Genomic DNA, 14233 nt, shown 5'->3' on the forward strand with positions numbered 1-14233 from the left:
CCTATATAGATGTGGTGAATATACACAATGGAATATTACTCAGCCATAAACAAGAATGGAAGGTCCCCATTTGCAGCAACATGGATGGGCCAAGGGAATACTGTACTTGGTGAAGTAAGTCAGACAGACAGAGATAAATACTATACCACTTACATGTGGAATCTAAAAAATAATATAAATGACTCTACAGACAAAACAGAAACAGACTCACAGACACAGAAAACAAACTTATGATTACCAAAGGGGAAAAGGAGGCAGGGGATAAATTAGGAGTAGGGGACTAGCAGAGACAGGCTACTTACACAGAATAGATAAGCAACAAGGATTCACTGTGTAGTGCAAGGAATGATATTCAATATCCTGTACTAGCCTGTAATGGAAAAAAATCTGAAAAAGATAGCTGAATCACTTTTCTATAAACCTGAAACTAACATGATATTGTAAATCAAATCCACTTCAGTTTAAAAACCTCTATTGCATAGAGGGTAGTTCTCCTATTAAGAATCTGAAGTCCTCTTTCATTGCCCACTTGAGTGCCTTGTCTGTTGCTGTGAGAAACAGCACAAGAGAAGAGCAGCTGGCCCATGTTTCTGTGTTTGTAAAAGTCGTCAGTCCTAATGGCTGCAGGGAATACAACCAGAGGAGAAAACCCCATGTTCTGTGCCGACTTTCCTCCAAACCTGCTCACACTGATGCCAGCTTCCCCAAGTCCACAGGCCTTTAGTTTGAGGTCCTTCACTGTGAAAGCATCGGCAGGGCTGACAAGTGGAAAATCACGTGGTAAGTTTATTGCGAGGTTGTGGGTTATAGGCATCTTATGGGATATGAGAGTTCACATTACTGCAGAGATGCAGGTTTGCTGAAAGAAGAGATGGTAATTGTGCAGCCAATTAAAATTCACACTGCGTAACACCAACATTTTCTCCCAGAGCTAGCTGACAGTAGGTTTTAATTATGCAGTAATAAAAAACCCCCAGAAAAACAGCAGTAAATTACAATCTATTTCTGTGAATGATCTTAGTCCAATAGCTAAAATCTACAAATTATATAAAGCAAATATTTCAAATTAAATCACAGAATGTTTGTGGAGCTCTGTTTGTGCATAAGGCATCAGCATATTTTTAATTGCCACCTTGCCGTAATGGTTAGAGAGCATGATCATTGAGTAGGGGATGGGGGGACAAAGTGGAATTGGCATGTAGGGGAGGGGCTAGGGGTGAGAAACCAGAAGCTCTGGGACAATAAAAAGGAATTTAAGGGAATTCCCTGGTCCAGTAGTTAAGACTTAACCTTACAGTGCAGGGGGTATGGGTTGGATCCCTGGTTGGGAAGCTAAGATCCCGCATGCCTTGGGGTCAAAAAACATAAAACAGAAGCAATATTGTAACAAATGCAATAAGGACTTTAATAATGGTCAACATTTTTTTTTTTTTAAAGGAATTTGCGTGTCAGGGCCAGTGGAGGTCTTCCTTGGCTCCTTGCAGCGTCTGGAATCAGGCAAGAGTAAGAGCTCTGCACTGCTGGCCGGGCATGGAGACGAGGGATCAGCTGTGCCCAAGGCCGGGACCACAGTTTGTTCACTTGCTCAGAGCATAACCTGTTGATGTTGGGGGCTCCAGGCTGCAAGCAGGGCATGGCTGTCTCAAGCATCTTATTTCCTTGTCCTCTTAGCAGTTCAAAACCCCTCTTTGAAGAGTCATGGTGGAGCCTGAAGCTTATAGACTTTTGGGATCCTTCAGAAAGAAAATAGTACAAAAATATCTTTCCTTTTGCAGAGTTTATAAAAGTATATTACCTTGCCAGGACTTAAGTTTAATTGATGTCACATAAATCCATTTTTATCTGTGACCCTTGGGTTCTATACTCTTGCAAGGTGTAGAGTGTCTTGAAGATGTTTGTGAACTTCATGTAGCCAAGAAAACCCATGGCAGGCAAGGAAAGCAGCACCTCTGGCCTGTCACTCACTCGGCTGTACACGTGGGTCGGGATGTATCTAAACCAGCAGCCGTTTCTTGAGTGTTTCCTTTGTGCCGGGTGCTGTGAGCAAGGCCAGTGCTTTGATGCTTCATACTTTAGCGTAGCCTTCATACTCTAGCATAATAGCTTTCATTTCATCCCTTCCCCAAATAATGTTAGCATTAACTAGCCACTTTAAAGATTTTTTTATTTTATTTTGGAGCATAGTTGATTAACAATGTTGCGTTAGTTTCAGGCATATGACAAAGTGATTCAGCTGTACGTATACATTTATCTGTTCTTTTTCAAATTCTTTCCCCATTCAGGTTATTACAGAATATTGAGAAGCATTGCCTGTGCTATACAGTGGCTTGTTTAACCAGCTACTTTGAATGACACAAACTGGGGTGGAAGGAACACTTTCTTAAGGGCCTATGTATGAATTTGCTGTTGTAGACTTTGCATTAGCAAGGGGTTGCAGGGGGTGCTTGCATTTTTTCCTGACAAGATCTTGGTACCCTGTGACAGTGCCCACGGTGGCACTAGAAGGGCCTTTGCTTTTTGGGATATCCTGGCACGTGCCCTGCCCTCTCTCACCCACCCCCGGCTCCTACAACCAGTATCAGTGGCTGAAAATGACCATGATTACGTAGATCCTAGTCCTTAACCAGGACAGTTCATAGGAGTCATCTGAGGCCCTTGATAAAAGTGGCTGATTTCTGGAGCTCTCCTGACTTCCTACAACAGACATTACAGAGACAGAGCCTGTGAATTTGTACTTTTAGCAAGTACTTTAGGTGTTTCTTAACACCAAGCAAGTTTGGGTATCACTGAACCAAAGAACATGTGAAACACTTTCTAAGGTAATAAGGGAATGTGAGTTTTCACTGGGTAAATTAATTGAATAGGTAGGAAAAGAGGGAGTGCCATAATATTCCTAATGATGGGTGATAAGTAAAAAACAGAGATAATGTAATCATGCATTTATTGCTTGCCAGGTACTACACTAAGCATCTAATGACTAAATCATTTAATGCTCCCCACAGATCTTCGAGGTAGAGCCTTTTTAACCTCCCTTTTACAGAGGGAACACATAGTAACTTGCCCAAGTCATGTAGAGGATGAACTCCAGAGCTGAACCTTGGCAGCAGGATGCTGGAGCCCATATGCTTTCTGCTGTTTTTTACAGACTGAAATATTGTCTAATCTGGAGAAGCTACACCGCTCAATATGGAAGTTAGGAGAAGAGCCTAGAACACTCTGCCAGCTGCAATGGAACCCCTTAAAGACACTCTGGTTCAATATCCAGGGTCCTGAGGCTGCTGTGGTGTGGAAGGCAGTGAAGTGGAATATCATCAGGGTGAGTTTGGATCTTGTGTGTGAGACGCTGTGGGCCTCCCTGAGCAGTTTGCTGCACTCATGCCCTTGATCAAGTGAGAGGGGGTGTGGCCCTGGGTGACAGAGGCACCTGGGGGCAGTGACAGGAGTGGTGTTGTGTACAAATCCACCTACTGGGGAGGGTGATTAACAGGGTGGCGTGGTATCTAAGAGCCTTTGTTCCCTGTGTGAGTGCATCCGTTTTCTTTTTTAAAAATTGTATTTGTTTATTTTTAGCTATGCTAGGTCTTTGTTGCAGTTTGGGCTTTTTTCTGATTGTGGCGAGGAGGGGCTAGTCTCTGGGCTTCAGTAGTTGTGGCTCCCAGTCTCTAGAGAACTAATTCAATAGTTAAGATGCTTAGATTTAGTCACTCTGCAGCATGTGGGATCTTTCCTGGAACAGAGATCAAACCCATGTCTCCTGCATTGGCAAGTGGATTCTTTACCACTGAACCACTCAAGAAGCCCGACTGTGTCCATTTTCTATTGATGCTGTAACAGATTACTATAAACTTGGCAGTTTAGAGTAACACCCACTTATTTTCTCAGTCATGTGGGTTGGAAGTTTAAGTAAAGTGTGGCCCTCTATTTAGAGCCTCACAAGACTAAAATCCAGAAGTTGGCTAGTTTGGGCTCTTATCTGGGAGTTATGGGGAAAGTTCCACTTCAAACTCATTCAGGTTGTTGGCTGAATTCAGTTTCTTGCTATTATAGAATTGAAATTCTTATTTGCTTAATAAGTGACTCCTTTCATCTTCAAATAAAGAGTGGCATATCAAGTTTTATCACCCTTTGAAACTTTGATGACTTGTCTGCTACCAGGCAGAGAAAGATTTCTACTTTCAAAGTCTTATTTGATTAGGTTAGGCTCACTGAATACTCCAGGATAATCTCTTTACTTTAAATGATCAGTAAGTGTCAGTTGCTCAGTCTTGCCCGACTCTTTGCGACCCCATGGATTGCAGCCCACCAGACTCTTCTGTCCATGAGATTTTCCAGGCAAGAATACTGGAGTGGGTTGCCATTTCCTTCTCCAGGGGATCTTCCCAACCCAGGGATCGAACCCGGGTCTCCTGCACTGCAGGCAGATTCTTTTACTGAATGAACTACAAGGGAAGCCCCAGATGATCAGTGGTCTATCTGATTAGTCAACTGATTAGTTACCTTAATTACATCTGCCATGTAATTATATAACAATGCAAATTACATAGTCAATATTTAGTGAGCAGAGGCCTTGGGGCCAAAATTCTGTCTGGCACAGTGATCTCAGGCAAGATCTCTTGGAGTTAGTGGCCTAAAAGAAATGCCGGTTTTCATAGATATGTGATATGTATAGAAACCAAGATATTTTGCTCTAACAGAAGGAGTTATATATTATTCTGAAATTCTGTGTTCCATTCCAAGACAGCATACATTTTCCAAATAATGACTTGAAAGCTAAGAATGAGCTAAAATATTTTCTTTTGGAAAATCTGCTAAAATAATACCAGAAGCAGCATGCATCATTTATCATGCCCATCCTCCACCTACCCTCCCACCTCCTCACTCACCAAGTTGATGTGAAAGTTTTCAAAAATCCTTTTCCTTAAATTCGGGAGTGTAAAGCTAATAGACTATTAACCAGTGATAATGCCAGACTACGCTTTAATATGTACCCCGCCCACCAGAAAAAGCATACCTCTAAGCGACGCTATTTAAAAAGAGTATTTGAACCAGTGTCTAATTTGAAGAAAATGAATACCTTGAGAAATAACATGGATACCATATAATTTTTCAGTCAAAAACTGTCAAACAGAAGTTTCCATTTACTGCAATTTTTTTTCATACTAATTTACTCTATTTGTCTTCCACCATGTCCTTTGTAGAAGTTTATTGAGTTTCACACTCTTCTGTAAGTTATTGGAAATGAATGTGGTCTTTTATTCTATGTACACTCCAAAGAACATGCTGGCATTGAACAATGACAGTAAAGATGGAAAAAATGAAAAACTAAATGTAGTTCCAGTTTCCAAGATTTAAATGCATCATATTTTAAGGTTGGCACCTTCATATACATGCTATTTCTTGGTAGTACAGAGAAAACAAACAAGAAGCTTAATTTTCCTGAGTACAAAACAATGGGGAAAAAAAATCTATTTTTAATTAGCTTGGGCTGATATGAATGATGAGAGCAATGCAGACTCTGTATTTTATTTGCATTGTTTTTACAGTTATACAGTGATAAGTGACCTTGAATTCAGTATAATGAATGAGCCCTTTAATCAACTTTTATATGGATGATCGATTTGAAAATTTTGCTTAGCAAGATAATCCAGAGCATGCTGTCCAGGATGCATGTGTCTGACAGCTTTGTGCAGCCCATTTTGGGGCAAGGAGTAGTGTAGTGTTAGTCGCTTAGTCATGTCTGACTCTTTGCGACCCCATGGACTGTTGCCTGCCTCTGTCCATGGGATTCTCCAGGCAAGAATACTTGAGTGAGTTGCCATTTCCTTCTCCAGGGGACCTTCCCAACCCAGGGATCAAACCTGGGTCTCCTGCATTGCAGGCAGATTCTTTACCACCTGAGCCACACAGATTTGATGGGGCAAGTAGACAGAGGTGATATACCTATGTTCTACTGTCACTTCTGCGGCGTGATCCCACTTACACTGAGTATTTTAGTTTTATGAGAATTGAAGTTATTCATATTCCTATGAGTTCCTTTTAGAAACATTAGAAAATACAGATAAAGAAAAAAGAAGAAAAAATAATTCCATGTCACAGATAGCCTCTTTTCCTCATGGTATGTGTGTGTGTATATATATACACATATATACACATATGTATATACACATATACACAAACATATATCATCTATCTACATACTTTCAGATTTTAAAAAATACACATGTAGATTAATTAAGCTATGTACTATGTTGTATATATACTCTGTGTCTTCAGATAGTAGCTGGTGTCTTATGATAATGTTTACTGTGATTCCTGATTATAGTCACAATTCTGAAAATTTAGTGTTGGCGAGTTTTTGGTTGTGATCATTTGAGCCCTGTGCTTCAGTGATCCATGTGCTCATCCAGCATTTCAGCATATTCCGAAAGGCTGAATGGATGAGTGGGTCAGAGGCTGAAACATAGTTAAACTCTAATTACCAGTTCAAAACAGTGTTTTTGGATTTCCCCAGTCAGTGCTCCAGGGCTCCATCTCCTGCTACAATTTGATTCTGTAGGGCTTTCAAAAGTCACTTCACTTAATTCTGCAAATCCTCAGAGGATGATAAGCATCACAGATGGAAAAACAATCTGATATTTGTTGTCAAGAGACAACAAATTAGCCAGGGTTAGAGTCAACACCCCTTCATTCCAAGTCTATGGCATCTCCTGTTACTTCACTCCAGCTCTGCCTCAGGAAAGGGAATCTTGTACAAATATTTGCATGCTTTATGCAACCAAGAGAAGTTACTCTGAAGTAAATAAAACTTCAATGATCATATCCTAGCCTTTCCCCCAGAAAACATTTACTTTTCAAAATATGTCCAAACATATTTTGAAAGCAAATCTTTAATCCTATACAACTTGAGCATAAAAATATTTCATAAAAATATTTAAACCTCTTTAAATATTTTTAAAGAGAATGAAACTATGAATTATAAACAAAAAGTAATTTCACATAAGAAATACAACAGCACTTAGCTGTTAAAGCAGAGGAATGTTGCCCTTCAAAGGGCGTTTCTATGAGAGGATTTGTTTTTGTTGTGGTGAAGCTGTTGTTTTCGCAACTATTTTGAAATTCATCCTAGCTTCAGGATCAGTTTATAAGGTATACTAGGAAAATACTCCTATTACCTGATAGTCTCACTACTGGTATTTGAGCAGACCCAAATGTATTATCCACCTTGAACATCTATTTCCGTTCTCTCCATGTAATGTTTACATCTTAAAGACAAAATGAAGTAAGAATAACTCTTCCATGATGGTGATTTGCTATCCTAGAGGCTGGGATAGCCTCTGTTTAAAGCAATGTAGACCATGTGTAAAGACCATTCTGAAAGAGAAGTTCCATAAATGTTCTGAGCAAAGCCAACAGTGCCTGTGAGAACCGTGGAGACATATTCTACACTGCCTACTTTGTAGGAGATAAAAAATGGGATGTTGAGTTCTGGCACATTGTTCAAACGATCAGTTTCTATTACTTTGTATGTTGATCTATCATATATGCTTTCCGTATTATTAATAATAGCTGTCATTCTTTTACCTGACAAATTAACAGTGAGAATTTCTTTGCCACTAGAAAATATATGAGGAGTTACTCTTTTGGAAAGATAGTAAGGGTTGAATAATTGAACAACAGGGTTGTATTGAAGCAATATAGTTTCTGCTGTACTGAGTTCAAGAATCAGCTTTTTCTTTGTAAACATTAAAAGTTTGTAAATGAGGTACATGTAGAGAGCCAAAAATCAATCTATATTTAATCCTTCCAGTCACTGTTAGCAGACGTACAGTCCCAGGAAAGAAGGGAGAAACACAGAGATGTACAGAAATGTAGGGGCGGCGTATAGAAATGCAAGCAGAGTGGGGGAATCGAGAAGTGTCTGCCTGTGCCTTTACATTCTTCCCTTTTTGTAGTTTGGCCAGGACAAGGCAAAATAGACTGGATCAGAGGATCAAAGGCTGATGTTAGAAGTCTTTATGTAGGCACTAGCTCTTATTAAAAGATGGGCAGGTAGAAGGATACGTGGATGGGGGCAATCTTTGTGCTACTTACAATATAAGGAAGATTGAGAGTCCCTGTGAAACTTGCACTTTCTACACTGATTAGTGAAGTCAGGAGTAAGGAATATTAAAAAAACAAAAAAGACATATGAATTTTTTTTTTAAAGAAAAGAGGTCATTCATATATAAACATAATATTTGGTCTTACTACAATGCAGTGATTATTTCGAGGAGATGACCCACAGTATTCATATTTTTTGTTAAAAATGTCTTCATTATAATAACTGGAGGACTGAAGATGAACAAATACTCGAATAACTGCTGAAACCACTGAATATTTTACTGAAATGCAGTCTTTCCCTACCATCCTGAGGAGCAATAGACAAGGATTTGTAGAGTGATTTATTTCTTAGTGATCCTTTTCTTATGTAGCTTAGATCACAGTTCAACTTTTGTCCTTGAATAGAATATAATTTTCAAAATGAGGTTATTATATACACATATGCAGATATATAGTATATGTAATAATGTTCTTTCTCACTTATTGGATATCAACAAAGGCCTTTTCCCCCAAGGGGGACTATGTTAAGTTGCAAATACTTTTAATATATTAATTTGCATGAAATGTTACCATCTATTGACCAAAGGTATCATGCTTTAGAAGAATATTAAAAACAACAGAGCTTATTTTTTGCATATGACATTAGATCCTCAGTTTTATTTCTGATGGTGTTGGTAATGAAACAGCAAAAAAAAAAAAAAAAGTCATTTAGTTGCCCCTCTGTAAAGCACATCACTTGTGGTCTGGTCTTGAAGTGTTCTTAATTAGACAGACAACCTTGTTAAAGAGAAATGGAAATAGCCAATAATTGTGCATGAGATCTAATGAAGGCATTACTGAGGGAACCAAGGAAGATATATTTCTGGACAAAAAAGAGCAGTTACTCCCTTTGTGTGACATTAGTTTCTTAAAGGAGTGAAAAAAATTAGATTTTGAAGAGAACATAGAAGTTCAGTTTCAAATAATTTCAAATAGTTTCAAGAACACCCGAACTACTTGGCTTCGATTTTTTGCAAGCATGTCTTTAAGCTGGTTGAGTAAATACTGGGAATGACTGAGTGGGATATTTCAAATCAAAACTGGGTTTGAGAACTAAGGTTTAGGACAAGAGAATTAGAAAAGGATCTTAACTCCTACATAAAACAAGGCACCCCAGTGACACTTCTCACAACCAAGTGAATCAAACCAATGTAAGCAGTACCCTCAATGCTACAAACACAGACACATGCTGGATAAAAGCAAAATAACAATAAGATAATAATAATGAAATCTGAGCTTAAAAGGTGAATACCTAAGCAGAAAAATGGAGAGGGAACTCAAAGCCAGAGCAACAGAACAGGGTATATGGACTTAGGCTACAGAGAGTTAGAGGGGAGCTCTTGCATAAAGCATGGAAGATTGGATGGCTACTGCATCCATAGAAAAGAGATGAGAAAACTAAGGAAGTAGCATGGAAATTTTCTGGATGCCTGGTGCTATAAGTAAGGTTAAAAACAAAAGTCAGTTACAAGAAATCAAATTTAACTTATTTTACTATTACAGTGTTAGAACTAGAAGCTGAGAAAGTATTAACAAAACTGTTTTGAAGTCCTCAGAGAAGCAAATAGTAAACCACTAAATGTGGATTCTTCCATAAAACAGAGCCCTTAAGACATCTTAGAAAATACAACCCTCACTGAATATGAGTCCATAATTAAAATGGTAAATTATGTGAGAAAATTATGCATCAGGACAGAAAATTAGCTGGTGCAAGATAGAGGAGAATTAGTACTCCAAGCAGAGAAAATAGAACAATCTGAAAGATTCTATACAATAAGTATAATTAAAGGACTTTTGAGCTTAATGAAGGAATAGAAACTGTAATAAATATGAACTGATGTATAGAAAAAGAACATGTAGATTTGAAAAAAAATTCAAGTAGAACCTCTAAAAATAAAAAAAGTTGTTAAAATTATAAACAATACATGACTTAAATAACATATTAAGTACCAAAAGGAGATAACTGACCAAGTGGAGAGGGATCTGAGGAAGGTACTAGTGGGCTGAACCTAAAGATAAAAAGAAAGACAGACTAAGTATTGGCCAAGAATCATGGAGGAGAGAATGAGAAGGCCCAGCAGAAAGATGGGACAGAGGCAATAATTTAAGGTATAATGCCTGATTTTTTTGTAGAATTGAAGAAATATATTAATGCCCAAGTGGAAGAAGCACACAAGTTCTAAAGAATATGAAATAGATGTACACACAGACATCCTATGGTGAAAACTGCAGAACCATTTAAGGCATAGACAAAAATGTAAAAGCAGCCAGAGAGAAAAACTAATGTCCTGCTGACAGTTATCAACAGTAGACTGCAAAAGAAAATAGAATAACAGGTAGAAAATTTTAAGGGAAAAATCACTGTTAACTTAGAATTCTAAACCAAGTTAAACTATAAGAATTAAGATAAAATACAGACATTTTCAGATGAAGAGGAGCAGGGCGTTTATGACTTAAAGACTCTTACCCTAAGAACTACAGAAGAATGTACTTCAGGAGAGAGGACATTGAACTCAGAAGGACTTGCAAGTGAAAAAGCAATGGAGAACTAATATTGCTGAGTGTGTTGATAAATCTGAATAAGCACTGACTATAAAAATAAAATTCACTTAAGTGACAGTTAAAGTGGAAGCAACATTTCCAAAGTAATATTATGGAGTATGAGGGAATGGTGCAAAGGAAGAGTGGGGTGTATATTGTTTGCTGCTGCTGCTGAGTCACTTCAGTCGTGTCCGACTCTGTGTGACCCCAGAGATGGCAGCCCACCAGACTCCGCCGTCCCTGGGATTCTCCAGGCAGGAACACTGGAGTGGGTTGCCGTTTCCTCCTCCAATGCATGAAAGTGAAAAGTCAAAGTGAAGTCTCTCAGTCGTGTCCGACTCCTAGCGATCCCATGGACTGCAGCCTACCAGGCTCCTCCGTCCATGGGATTTTCCAGGCAAGAGTACTGGAGTGGGGTGCCATTGCCTTCTCCATATATTGTTTAGGAGGATACATTAATTTCAGTCTCTAAGTTATGTTTTCATGTTCAAAATGTGAAAGTAAAAAGTAAAAAAAGTATAAAGAAATCAAGTCAGCAAGCCAGTAGTGGGAGACAAAGGAATTAAGAAATTCTGTCAGACAACAATAGGAAAGAAAGAAGAAAAAAATTGAAAACAAAACGAAGAGGTTAAATGGTTATATACATGAATTTTATAGAACTTTCAAAACACATATACATATTTTATAATCATATCAGGCATATTAAGGATTATAATCATATGAGATAGGTGATAAATTAGAGAGGGAAATGGGGAAAAAAAACAAAAATTAAGAGTGAAACTAGTGATAATTTACTGAAAAATGTGATTAATTCAACTGTTTGTCCTTGATTTAAATTATGGAGAAGGGAAAGTCAGATGAAAGAGATAAATTCAAGAATATGAATAATCATAATAATTGTAAATAGATAAAATTTGTTGAAATACATCATTGAAAGGAAACATTTTTTCTCTTTATGAGATATAGCTAAAATCTGAAAGAAAGACCTGGAGGGATGGTACAGGGAGGGAGTTGGGAGGGGAGTTCAGGATGGGGAGCACGTGTACACCCGTGGCGGATTCATGTTGATGTGTGGCAGAACCAATACAATATTGTAAAGTAATTAGCCTCCAATTAAAATAAATAAATTTAAATTAAAAAAAAAGAAAGTAAAGAGATGGAAAAAGAACATATCAGACAAATAGTAACTGAAAGAAACTTGGCATAAAAACATTAACATCAAACTAAATAGATTTAAGGCTTCCCTGATAGCTCAGTTGGTAAAGAATCTGCCTGCAATGCAGGAGACCGTAATTCAATTCCTGGGTTGGGAAGATCCAGTGGAGAAGGGATAGGCTGCCCACTCCAGTATTCGGGCCTGGAGAATTCCATGGACTGTGTAGTCCATGGAGTCTCAAAGAGTTGGACATGACTGAGCGACTTTCACTTTCAAATAGATTTAAAGTCACAGAACAATATTAGGAGTAAAAGATAACTGTGGATAAGAGAGACAGTGTACCAGTAGGCTATACCAAGAGTGACATAACAAATGCACTATATTATAATGCAGTTTCAAAATATAGAAACTAAAAGTGCACAGAAATGCAACTATAAATTGATAAAGTCCCCAGTCATAGTGGGAGATTTAATAGACTTCTTTCACAATAGGTAAGTAGAAAAACATACAGAAGGGTGGACCAACACATTTAACAAGCTTGACTTAATATTTAGACAGATATAAATATACAGATTTAGATATATCTTGCCCCTTAAAAATATAGAGAATGCATGTTCTTCCAAACACAGGCCAAATATTGATAAATACTAACCACATACTAGGTCAAAAGTGAAGTCTTAATATAGTCCAAAGAATACTATCATATAAATCATGTTCTCTGGCCATAATTATCCTTTTTTTTTAACTAATAAAAATATATCAAAATAGTAAGTAAAAAGCCCTCAAAATCAGCAACCCCATTTATATGGAAACTAAACAACACACCTAAACCCCAAATAGTGATCCTATGCAAGGACTTTTCTGTTTTTGAGTAATGGTTAAGTTCAAGGGCTTCCCTGGTAGCTCAGAGTTTAAATCGTCTGCCTGCAATGCGGGAGATCTGGGTTCGATCCCTGGGTCAGGAAGATTCCCTGGAGAAAGAAATGGCAACCCACTCCAATACTCCTGGAGAATCCCATGGAGGGAGGAGTCTGGTAGGCTACAGTCCATGGGGTCACAAAGAGTGGGACACGACTGAGTGACTTCACTTTCACTTTAAGTTCAAGGATGCCCAGGAAGGCATAAAATGTAATAAAATCCAGGTATGCATATATAAATCTCTGTTATCTGGCCTCAGAGTAATCTCAAGTATGTGCTTCTGTTTCTACTTTTACAGATGAAGGAAATGGGGGTCAGTAACTTGCACAGAGTCACACAACTTATAAGCTGTGGAAACAGAATTCACCTCCATTTTCTTTAACACTGGCTTAGAGAGAGACATACAACTGGAAATTGCCTGTGAAGAGAAGAGATGGAATGGCTAATCTGTACAAGAAACCTAAGAGAAGGAAATGTAGTTGCTTCATTCGTTGGGCCATTATTCAGGGAGTCAATATGTAGAGCTCACAAGTAAAGGCATGTGAGCTCCTTAAGGAGTTGATGCTGGGTAATCAGGCTTTCCCAGAAGAGAGAATAGGGCTATCGCTTGTTTTAATAGCATTTTGTAAAATTTAACTCATGTAACAAATATTAGATATTATCATGAATGTTAAACGTTGCCCAGAAGTCCCTGTGCTTCCTGGAAGCTTTAAGGAAAATCTACATTATTTTAGTGGTAAATTTCAGATAACAGAGTAGCATGAGCACTTAACTAGGAGATTTTCATTATCTCCCTGGCCTAGAGAGTAAAATAAAGTGATGCATAGTGAACTTTGTGTGTGTGTGTTTGTGATTAAAGTAATTCCTTTTTTTAAAATTATGTAACCATTTTAAAATTGAAGTATAGTTAATTTACAATATGTGTTAGTTTCAGGTATGCAGCGAAGTGATTCAGTTATACACAGTTTTTAAAAAATTTTTTATTATTATTATTTTTAAATTATTTAATTATTATTATTATTATTTTTTTAATTTTTTTTTTTACTTTACAATATTGTATTGGTTTTGCCATACATCAACATGCATCCGCTACAGGTGTACACGTATTCCCCATCCTGAACCCTGCTCCTACCTCCCTCCCCATACCATCCCTCTGGGTCATCCCAGTGCACCAGGCCCAAGCTTCTTGTATCCTGCATTGAACCTGGACTGGCGATTCGTTTCTTATATGATATTATACATGTTTTAATGCCATTCTCCCAAATCATCCCCCACCCCCACAGAGTCCAAAAGACTGTTCTGTAAATCTGTGTCTCTTTTTTTTTTTAAATTTTATTTTATTTTTTAACTTTACAATATTGTATTGGTTTTGCCATATATCAAAATGAATCTGCCACAGGTATACATGTGTTCCCCATCCTGAACCCTCCTCCCCCCTCCCTCCCCATACCATCCCTCTGGGTCATCCCAGTGCACCAG

General features: G+C 38.0%; 1 long non-coding RNA gene across 2 annotated transcripts in view; it reads left to right on the forward strand.

Moving 5' to 3' along the window:
* Positions 1–14233, forward strand: part of LOC104990313 — a 197679-nt gene that overhangs the window by 52111 nt on the left and 131335 nt on the right. Inside the window, exon 3 of one of the 2 annotated variants that reach the window (XR_825506.1) lies at positions 3146–3316. This is a non-coding gene — a long non-coding RNA (uncharacterized LOC104990313). Of the gene's footprint in view, positions 1–3145; positions 3459–14233 lie in introns of those variants that run through there. The other variant, XR_825505.1, reaches the window with a different exon arrangement.

This window comes from Bison bison, unplaced genomic scaffold (genome assembly GCF_000754665.1).
Source record: "Bison bison bison isolate TAMUID 2011002044 unplaced genomic scaffold, Bison_UMD1.0 scf7180017864177, whole genome shotgun sequence".
NCBI lineage: Eukaryota > Metazoa > Chordata > Mammalia > Artiodactyla > Bovidae > Bison > Bison bison.